Below are 11944 nucleotides of genomic sequence, written 5' to 3'. Positions count from 1 at the left end.
TTACTACCAATAATATCCCATCAGCATTTAACCATTCTTTCTCTTTTTTCTTTGAGTTCCTCATATAATTCTTGTCTTTTACTTCAAATGGAATTAGTTAATGTAGAATCTAGGTTTGGTCAATTATTTATTTTTGTGTCTATTTAGTCATATAGTTTTATTCATGTGACTTTGTTCAACTACATCTTTCTCTTTGACATCAAACATTTTGAGTATTAGTACGCTCATCACCTAATGCAGTCTAAATATTTGCCCATATTTCACGCAACTCCAATAACCACCAAGATGGGCATTACAACCTAGACTTGGTGTTTCTAGGCAGAAATGTCAAAGCAATATAATTATTGTTCAGGTTTTCGACTTCAGCCTTACAACATTTTTCTATTTTTGCTTACTCAATTCAATGTAATTATTAAATGGAGGCGACAAGTACTTTGCATGGTTTGATCCTCCCACCACATGATCAAGATAAATAGATGATGTAACCCCTAGGGTGTGGTTCAGGTGGTAGTGCAGGCTGCGGGAGTGTCTTTCACGAGATCAGGTGTTCAAACCCTCTCGAGCTCGTTTCCGTCCCTGGATTCTTGAATTTACCCTCCCTTTAGAATTATGGGGTCAACTTCAAGGAGCATAGGATTAGTCGCGTGGACCGTAAAACGGACGCGTGGATACCTGATGCGTATTCCAAAAAAAAGATAAATAGATGATGTAATCTCAAGAAAAAAAAAGACAAAAACAGAACCATTAGAAAGGGATTCTAGTCAAGACAAGCTTGCCACGACATTTGTGAAAAATAGAACTCCATTTATCGTGGCCTTTATCGTGGCAATGAATACATGTTTCTAGGAATAAATGCCTAAGCATTACAATTGTTGTTTGGGTTTTCGACTTCAAACTTGCCGATTTTCCTTTTTTTTTTTTTCTTAATTCAATGTAATTGTTTTTTGCAATGACACATGCAGAGATGGGGGCAACAAGTACTTTGCATGGTTTGATCCTCCCACCACATGATCAAGATAGAAATACTAGATGACTTAATCTCAAAAAAAAAAAAAGACAAAAACAGAACTATGAGAAAGTGATTCTAGTCAAGACAAGTTTGTCATGACATTTGTGAAAAATAAAACACCATCTATCATGGCAGTGAACATATGTTTCTAGGAATAAATGCCCAAGCAATATAATTGTTGTTTGGATTTTTGACTTCACTCTTATCACATTTTTCTATTTTTGCTTACTAATTCAATGTAATTGTTTTTGCAATGTTACATGTAGAGATGGGGCAACAAGTACTTTGCACGGTTTGATCCTCCCACCACATGATCAATATAGAAATATTAGATGACGTAATCTCAAAAAATAAATGAGACAAAAATAGAACCATGAGAAAATGATTCTAGTCAAAACAAGTTTATCACAACATGTTCGTCACGACATTAGTGAAAAATAAAATATCATCTATCAATTAAAGTTAGATGATGTGATCTAAAAGAAAACGTGATTGAAAAAAACAACTTCAAAGATGGAGCTTGGATCTTTTGGCCAATGGCTTTGAACATTGTACCTTAACATATTTTTGTAATATTTAATTTTTAAATATATATATATACAAAATAAAAAAAAAATTTACCATATTTGTTTCAAAGTAATTCAACCCGAGAGGAATATATGTAATGTTTGTGTGGAGCAAGATGAACATTAGTACTTTAACATTTTTTTTCGTAATATTTAGTTTTAAAAAGTACACAAAATAGAAAATATTGTACTACGTTTGTTTCAAAGAAATTCACCCTAAGAAGAATAGAAGTATATATATAGTTTCATGCAATTCTTTGTGCAAATGGATTTTATTTTAAGTTTCATGCAATTCTTTGTTATACTTACTAGAGCATGCCATTGCCAAAAGCCTATGCATAATGAACTTTCATTTAGTGAAGTTTTTAAGAAAGAATATCAAAGGATATTATCAATGGAATACTTAAAAAACAAATCATGTTAATTATAAAGTTGCATTCCACCTAGCAAGCATTTGTTTTGTGGCGATGTTAACGTGCTAAAAGCAAATTGGCAACCACAAAAAAAGTTACAATTAAAGAAAATGTGCCATTGCCCTTCTAGCAATGGAGAATGTAATTTGACTAAGAGGACCAACATTTAGCCAAGTCTTATATACGAAGGTAGTGGCCCCAAAGAAGCAAAGTTTACAAAAAGAAGGCTAAAAAGAAAGAGGTTAGAACTTTTATCGAAGAGGAAACTAAGGGGGTCAAAGAGCCACATAAAGATGCTCTAGTTATAGTTGGGATAATGATCAACTATAAAGCATAAGGAACTCTAGGGAATAACAAAATTTTAGCCAATAGACTTTACTTTCTAGTCCATAAAGATATGAAACTAAGAAAAGAGTATTTGAGAACTAATAGATCACTGTTGAAAGGGTCTAGAGGGGAGACCATGAAAAGTGGAAGGACTATCACCCTATTAGTTACACCATGACTAAGCCACTTCAAAATATTAAGGCAATAGATTTCACTATGGTGGACCTTACCATTTAGTGCAAGAATGGAAAGATTAAGTTTCAATGTCCTAAAAGCAACTACCACTATTAAAGCATCATTGGCCGGAACCACCTCAACTCAGAAGACGTGCATGCAAATGATGGAGTAAAATAAAGTGTTCAATAGGGTCACACGAACTTGTTTTTTTTCCTAAGTGCAACTAGATTATCTAATTTCAACCAGTTTTTGGTCTCCAAACTAAATATGGGTCCAGGAATCATTAGTCTTGGTCTATGTAACCAAAGTATGGTTAGATAGCATGGTTAAAATAAGGTACCAATGCCCCCTACAAGCCCCTTCCACAAACTATGCTTGATTAGTCAATGATTACTCTTTTTAAACTCAATTAAGCAAGATTCTAGACTTTTACATGTTTATTTAGGAGCCTTCAAATATTGAACATCCTTGCATTACAGAGACTACTCCCATTTTGACAGTTTTGAAAGGACGTCATCACCTCACTTTCGAGTTCCATCCTTGGATTTTTTTTATTTTTTTTTACAATTCAAGTAAGAGCAAATAACAATGAAAGACAATGAGAACGTAAAAAATAAAAATGGAAATCACACAAATCATGCAAAAAAAAAAAAAAAAATAGCATAGTTTGTATAATAAAATTACTAAGAAAACTCGAACTGATTGAATTAAACAAAATGACCCCTTAAAGTATGGATGATGTCTAAAGTACCCTGTCCCTGGCTCTTTATCACAAAGGTTTTCACACATGCACAAGATGCTAATATGCAATGAACTTAAAAGCTTAGCTATGATATTTTTTGGGATTCTTGATGAATGATAACAAAAATAGAAATAGCAAATACTTAAGGGCATGAAAAACACAAATTTTGTAAAGATTTTTTACATTTTGGGGGATTTTGTTGAAATCACAATAATGATGCAAATCGTAAACAATTTTTTACATAAAATGGAAACATTGTTTGCAATTTTTATCATATTAATAATTTTAACACAATAGCAATGAAAGGAAAGAAATCTTATAACAACAACAATGTGGATAATACCCCAATATGCATATTATTCCATTCATACAAACAACCATGCGCATAAACATGCTCATCTACATTTATACATACTCATAACACGCACTATGCATGCATGAACACATGCCTACTTATATATATATATATATATTTGTTCATTCATATATAGAAGTATACAGGCATTCACGTGCGTGCACAAGTATACAAAATATACCTTAATACACACCACATATACTATTTCATTCCCATGCATATAATACATTCATGCACATGCACACTCATACACATGCACTACACATGCAATGCCCCGAACCCAAAATTGGAGTCCAGAGTGTCACATAGGAATAAATATACTCTCTGATATGATACCACAATTCATACACCTTGAACCCAGTGGGATCCAGGGTGGGACTTTCCAAAAATCAACTCAATGCCAATAGCGGAAATAATTTAAACTCAAATACTATACCAGAGTACTAAACAACCACAAACATATAGGTATCTCCAAGTAACAATATTACAACCCAAGGAGTAAAAATAAAACATATATATAATTCAGTATCTTACAAACACTTACTCTAAACTATAATATCTAACCTCTTTCCAGAGCTCGCTAAGCTTGATTTTCTTATAGGTCCTCAAAAGTTGAAATATTTAGTGGGGTGAGACACCTCTTAGTAAGAAAGAATAGATTATTATCAGTGTGTAGCAAAAAGAGTTTTTATGTAAGCAAAATACATCCATTAATTTAACTTTAATTTAAAAAAGGAATTTGTAAAATGTAACTCACACCTATATAATTAAAAATACTTATTTTCTTTCAATTCATAATTTCAGCTCAACAAATAATCCCATTTACATAAATCTACAAATATGAATAGAAAACCTCCCTTTTGGACTGACGACATGTTTAACCCCCATGACAGTATGAGTGGTCCGAAGACTGGACTTACCTTGGTTGATCAAACCACAGCTAAGTCAAAGTAATATGTCTGTAAGATTAGTTTGTCTGCCTCAACCTGGTCCGGACTCCAGGAGGATACAACCCTACTCAGGCCAAACTGACTATCAACTACCAACACTTCCACAACAGTATGGATGCACTAATATTCTTCTCTAACTACGGTATCGAGCTTTCATCACACCTAGTCCATCAGGATTCTTAAAACATATAATTGCAATTTACGTAATAAAATAATAAAAATGATTTTCCTCATTTTCTCAACATAATATTCATAAAAATCTTTCCACAGTATTCCCAACAATCCATGAAATAAGTATATCACCATAACACTTACTATATATATATATATATATATATATATATATATATCCCTATAAAAATTCCAATAGAGTTAATTATATAAAAGATGAATTATTCTCATGTCACACAATTTGAGTGATAGATCATAATTAAATAAACGGCCCCGGGAAAATATATCATAATATACCCAATGTATTTTACTGAAAATGAGGGTTTAGTCGTCTCCACAATTTAATTTAACTCAAAATATATAATTTAAAGGAAAACAGAGATGGACAACCCTACTCACTTTAATTTTTCCAAATACATGTATAATAAAACAATACCATCTATTTCAAACTCTTGGTTCGTTCTGAAAATTTGGCATATCATCCATATATTCGTATACTCAAATTTAATCGATTAAAACTTGAAAATAAACTGACATAATTTATTCCCCTTACTTTAACTATGGAGTGGTGCCTACAACGTCCAAACGACGAAATCTCTCTGGTTAAAACATTGAGGAGCGAAGCTAAGACCCGAAAATGACATTCGTTTTTCAATTCGGCGAAGAGATGGAGGAGAAATTAAGAGAGAGAGAGAGAGAGAGAACAGAGAGAGTGAGAGAGTATATGGAGGGGGAGAAAGGATTTTAATCTTCCTGAAGCCAGAAAGTGATTGTATATATATATATATATATATATATAAAATATTATATTATTATATTATATTATATTTATATATTATTATATTATATTATTTAATTAATAATTATTATTATTGTTGACCTGATAGGTCACACCCATTTTTTATGATGACAAATACTCTTGATATTGATGGTTGCACTAAGGCTTATATGCAGGTTCACCCTAAGCGTGTACTCAAATTGAAAGACATATCATGATGGCGTGCGGTGATCAAACAGAAGAATGAAGAAGTTTGTGTTGTATTTGTAATTATTTTTCACTTTCTTCATTCTAAATGTAATATTATTATGAACTGTACACTCCTATGGTTTGTAATAATTTGTATCATGCATGATTTGTAACGACCTCAAAATCTTAATATAACATGAAACATAATAAATAGAAAAATCTACCCGAACCCGTGGGTAACGGGGACACCTGTCATTTACAGCGGAAACCTACGCAACAGTAAATATAAATCACATTCTCAAATCGTAATATACATAATACCAGAGTTTACTACATCACCAAAATACTGTATGTATATACAACCTCCAAAACATCAAAATAGACCTAAGATTATACAACAAAAATCTCCTGATCCTAGATCAAAATCTTACCCTCCTAGTAGGGTAACTCAATAAGCTCAACGGCGACCTTGACCCGCTAGTATCTCTGGGTTTTCTGAAAATCATTTAATATTCCGGGGTGAGATACTTCTCAATAAGGGAAAATAAACTAAATACAGTCATGTGGCAATATGAACATTTAAGGCAATTATACATATACAGTACATTTCATATTTCTGTAAACGTCATCATATCGTACTGAATAATCATATACTTTCATATTTGCTAATAAATCATATCGTACATAAAACATCTGTTATAACTAATAATACTGAAAACATACCTAGGATGAATAGCTAGCTGATGTCATGTATTACCCCCCCATGACGGGTTGTGCAGCTCGAATGTGGGACCCGGCAATGGCTGGCCGACCACTGCCGAGTCAAAAATGTTTGTAAGTACGATGGGCCCGCCACACCCTGGTCCGGACTGCTAGGTGGACATCCACACTTTATTGAAAGCCGCATCGACTATCCATCTCCCACCCCCTCGTGGTGTGGTTAGCACAAGTTTGAACATAGATATCTGATTTATATAGCTACGGTACCGTACTCCTGAACTAAACTAAACTAACATCTGGGTTCTGATAATATATAATACATGATATTATAGCATTTTTCCTCATTTCATAAATACAGCCTCACGTCGAACATTTCATAAATACGGCCTCACGCCAAACATTTCATATAACATATTGTATTCTTTCATAATCTCTTAAAACATATTTCATTCATATCATTGTCATATCATGATATTTTTCCACGTAAAATAATATTTATGCCACACATTTGCTGTATAAAACCATACATTTTATTCTAAAATCATGATTTCTAGCGTTTCATACATATATATATATACATTTAAACATAATAGCAGTATTTTCCCAAACGTGCATTTCCTTTGTAGTATACAGATACAATACATGCTTTCCTGAAAATAAATTTACTCATACATAATAATAATTTGTTTAGAAAATAACTGCTTTAGTTTATTCATTTACCTGGCTACTGAGAAAAGCCCCTATAAACTCTAGTCTCACACTCGTACGATTTCCCAATCAATACCCTGAAAATGAAAACTCCCAGTACTAAACTTCAGTATTTTCATGTGTATATCATTTCCTATAACTACCGTAAGACCAAATTTGGCTTAAAAAACCTTACCTCAACTTAGGAATGATTTTCAACTTACTTTCACAAACGATCCGCTCCAGTAGATTTGGAGAGAACTTCCCCAGAAGCGTCATGGTGGCTTCAGATCGTCGAACTGGCAGAAATTCGGCTCGAAATCGAAGAGAGGAGAGAGAGAAACCGTAGGGAGAGAGAGAGTGATATTTTTTTCTTAGTTTTTACATTTAATTTTGGATTTCTACTATTTATAGGATCAGATTCGTCGACGAGACACGTCATCTTGTCAACGAGTCCTTCAATAATTTCGTTAACGAAACCCACTCCTCGTCGACGAAATTCAGACTACTCAAAACCTCTCTCTGTATTTTCTCGTCGATGAATCTTGTCTTTGTCGACAAGGTCCTCTTATATCCTTGTCGATGAATCCCCTGTGTTCGTCGACGAGGCCTTGATAACTTCCCTCAATTATTCCCTTCCTCTTTATTATTTAAATCTCATTATTATTCGGGTTGTCACATTCTCCCCTCTTTATAAAATTTCGTCCTCGAAATTTACTATTCATATAATTCATCATCCCTTATTAGGCAAAATGGTCTACTTATTTTATTACTTACACCGAGGTTACATTTCAAGTTCTGGGAGATTACATATACCAAAATAAATTTCCCTCAAAACTAAAAGACCACATACTAACTAAAGTATTACATGTACCTATAAAAGAAAACTACATATTTACTTACATTTCTTATTTACATATGGACTTTTGGAATAATTGCAGGTATTTTTGTCTGATCTGTTCCTTAAACTCCCAAGAAGTCTCTTCTACTGCATGATTCCTCCATAGAACTTTTACCAGAGAAATCTTCTTATTATGTAGTTCCTGTTCCTTTCTGTCCAGAATCTGCACTAGTACCTCCTCATAAACTAGCGAATCACTGACCTCTAACTCACCATAGCTGATAATATGAGAAGGATCTGGGACGTATTTCCTCAACATGGATACGTGGAATACATCGTGCATCCTGGATAGTGTAGGTGGCAAAGCTAGCCTGTAGGCTACCGGCCCTACTTTCTCTAAAATCTCAAACGGACTGATAAACCTAGGGCTAAATTTACCCTTCCTACCAAACCTCGTAACTCCTTTTAACGGAGCTATCTTCAAAAATACGTGATCACCCACCTCGAACTCCAAATTCTTACAGCGATTGTTGGCATAACTCTTCTATCAACTTTGAGTTGCACTGATTCTTTCCCTGATGAGTCGAACTTTATCGTATGCCTATTGTACCAGCTCTGGCCCCACAACTCGCCGCTCACCCATCTCATCTCAATACAAAGGGGATTGACATTTCCTACCGTACAAAGCCTCAAACGGTACCATGCCAATACTGGACTGGTAACTATTATTATATGCGAACTCTACCAGCGGTATGAACTGAGTCCAGCTACCCCCAAAATCTAATACACATGCACGGAGCATATCTTCTAGTATCTCTCTCATCCTCTCAGTCTATCCGTTTAACTGAGGATGGAATGTCATACTAAACGATAACTGAGACCCCAGAGTCTCCTGCAAGCTTCTCCAAAATTGTGACGTGAATCGCGAGTCTTGATCTGACACAATAGATATAGGCACCCTATAAGAACGAACTATCTTCTGAATGTAAATCTTCGCAAAACGGCTGAGGGAATAGTTGATCTTAATAGGGAGAAAATGGGCAGACTTAGTCAAATGGTCTACTATCACCCAAATCACATTCTAGCCATACGATGTCAATGGCACCCCTGAAACGAAGTCCATGGATATATGATCCCACTTCCACTCTAGGATAAATAGCGGCTGCAACTGACCTGCTGGCCTCTAGTGCTCAGTTTTTACCTGTTAGCACGTCAAGCACTGGGCTACATACCCAGTAATTTCTCTTTTCATACCACTCCACTAGTAAAACTCTCGCAGATCCCTGTACATCTTCATACTACCGAGATGAACCGTATACAAAGATCTGTGAGCCTCATCTAAAATAGTCTTCCTGATATCAGCATCAGTAGGAACACATAATCTGGAACGGAACTGCAAAGCTCCGACATCTGAATGCAGAATTCCTCCCCCTGACCACTCTGCACTCTGTCTATCACTTCTGCTAATTCTAGATCTTCCTTCTGAGTAGCTTTAATTCTTTCTTGCAGAGTAGGTTGCACCACTAAACTGGCGATACATACCGGAGTATTACTCTCTATCAATTCAATGTCGAGTCTCTTTAGATCCATCATGATCGGACGCTAAATCTCCATAGCAGCCAACGCTAATTCCCCATACTTCCTGCTTAGTGCATCAGCTACCACGTTTGCTTTCCCTGGTGGTAACTGATAGTACAATCAAAATCTTTAATTAACTCTAACCACCTTCTCCGTCTCATGTTCAACTCCTTCTGGGTGAAGAAATACTTTAAGCTCTTGTGGTCGGAGAAAATCTCGCACTGCTCACCGTACAGGTAATGTCTCCAATTTTTCAATGCGTGTACCACTGCAGCCAATTCAAGATCATGGGTAGGGTAGTTCTTTTCATAGTCTTTTAGCTGTCTGGACGCATATGCCACCACCCTACCATACTGCATCAGTACACAGCCAAGTCCCTTCAAGGATGCATCACTTTCAAATAGTATAACCCTCACCCCTAAACGGGATGATCAATACAGGCGCTGTGACTAACCTCTGCTTCAGTTCCTGAAAACTCTACTCACAGCTATCGTCCCATTCAAATCTGGCATTCCTCCTAGTCAGTCGTGTCAGAGGCCCTGATAAAGTTAAGAACCCCTCAACGAAACGATAGTAATAACCAGCTAACCCCAAGAAACTCCTAATCTCCTGTATGTTCCTCGGTCTAGCCTAATTCACTACTGCCTCAATCTTATTGGGATCTACAGAAATTCCGTCTCCTGAAATAACATGCCCTAAAAACACAACTTTTTCGAGCCAAAATTCACATTTACTAAATTTTGCATACAACTTCTTCTCCCTAAGCATTTGCAAGACCTGCCTCAAATGTATCTCATGCTCCTCATAAATCCTCGAATATACCAGTACATCATCAATAGAAACAACCAAAAACTGATCTAAATATGGATGAAAAATCTTATTCATCAAATCCATAAATATCACAAGAGCATTCGTCAAACCAAATGGTATAACAAGAAACTCATAATGCCCACATCTGGTCCTGAAAGCTGTCTTCAATACATCCTCTGCTCTTACCTTTACCTAATGGTAACTTGATCTGAGGTTAACTTTAGAATATACCTGTGTACCCTGGAGCTGATCCAACAAATCATCGATATGGGGTAGAGGATACTTGTTCTTGATTGTCACTTTATTAATCTCCCTGTAGTCTATGCACATTCTCATAGACTCGTCCTTTTTTTTCACAAACAGTATTGGAACTCCCCACAGAGATACACTAGGTCACATGAAGCCCTTATCAAGCAAATCCTACAGTTGATCTTTCAGTTCTGTCAACTCTGTTGGCGCCATTCGGTACGGTGCTTTAAAGATCGGCATTGTACCTGGAAGTAGATCATTGGGAAAATCTACCTCTTATTCCCTGGTAATTCATCTAGAAACACATCTGCAAACTCCTTTACCACTGGCATACTGGTGAACTTCACTTCATTCCCTGTTGCTTCCTTTACGAAGGCCACGAACCCCTTGCAACCACTCGAGAGTAGTCGCCTTGCCTGAATAGTTGAGATCATCTGAGGTGAAGATTGCACTTGTGATCCTGTAAATCTGAATTCTAGTTTCCCTGGAGATCAAAATATCACTTCTCTTGCACGACAGTCTATAATAGTAGAATTAGCTGCTAGCCAATCCATGCCGAAGATGGTATCAAACCCGTGCATATCCAGCACCACAAGATCAGCAGATAAAATTCTCCCCTGAACATCAATTGGACAACTATGAAGAATCCTACTACATCTCACCGTTGACCCGGTCGGTGTAGCCACTAATAACCCGACATCTAGTGATTGTGTTTCAATCCCACACAATTTAACATATCCCAAGAACACAAACGAGTGTGTGGCACCAAAATCAAAAAGTGTAATAACTTTAAATGAAAACATATTAACCGTACCTGTCACCACGTCGCCGGTTGCCTCAGCATCTTTGTCAAAGCGAAAACCCTAGCTGGGTCCATATTCTTATGCTAGCCTCCACGTGGCATCTGGTAGCCTCCTTGAGCAGGTCTAGGAGCAGGAGCAACACCAATCTATGTCGGACACTCTTTCATCATATGTCCTGGCTCCCCGCACCTATAGCAGACACCTCACCTGGCACGACACTCCCCTAGGTGTTTCTTCCAGCAAGATGGGCAAGCTGGAGATGGCTGCACACCCTGGAAACCGCGATTCCCGATTTCTTGTCTCCGGTCTCTATAATAGCCACCTTTCTTCCACGAAGCACGACTGACTCCCTGCTAGGAACCGATAGGTGCGGATCTCTTCTTCTGCCTCTGCTCCTCAGCCTCTAACCGATCACCAATTTCTGCTATAGTGGCTCGGTCAACTAGCTTAGCGAAGTCTTGCAACTTCAGTATCGATACCTGCTTGTATATTTATCTCCACAAGCCTCTTCCAAACTGTCGTACCTTCTTCACCTCATCTGGAATGATGTACGGGGCAAAGCGAGATAGCTCGATGAAC

This window comes from Malania oleifera, chromosome 7 (assembly GCF_029873635.1).
Source record: "Malania oleifera isolate guangnan ecotype guangnan chromosome 7, ASM2987363v1, whole genome shotgun sequence".
Lineage (NCBI taxonomy): Eukaryota > Viridiplantae > Streptophyta > Magnoliopsida > Santalales > Ximeniaceae > Malania > Malania oleifera.
The sequence above is the reverse complement of the archived record's forward strand: the minus strand, read 5'-3'. Positions refer to the sequence as shown.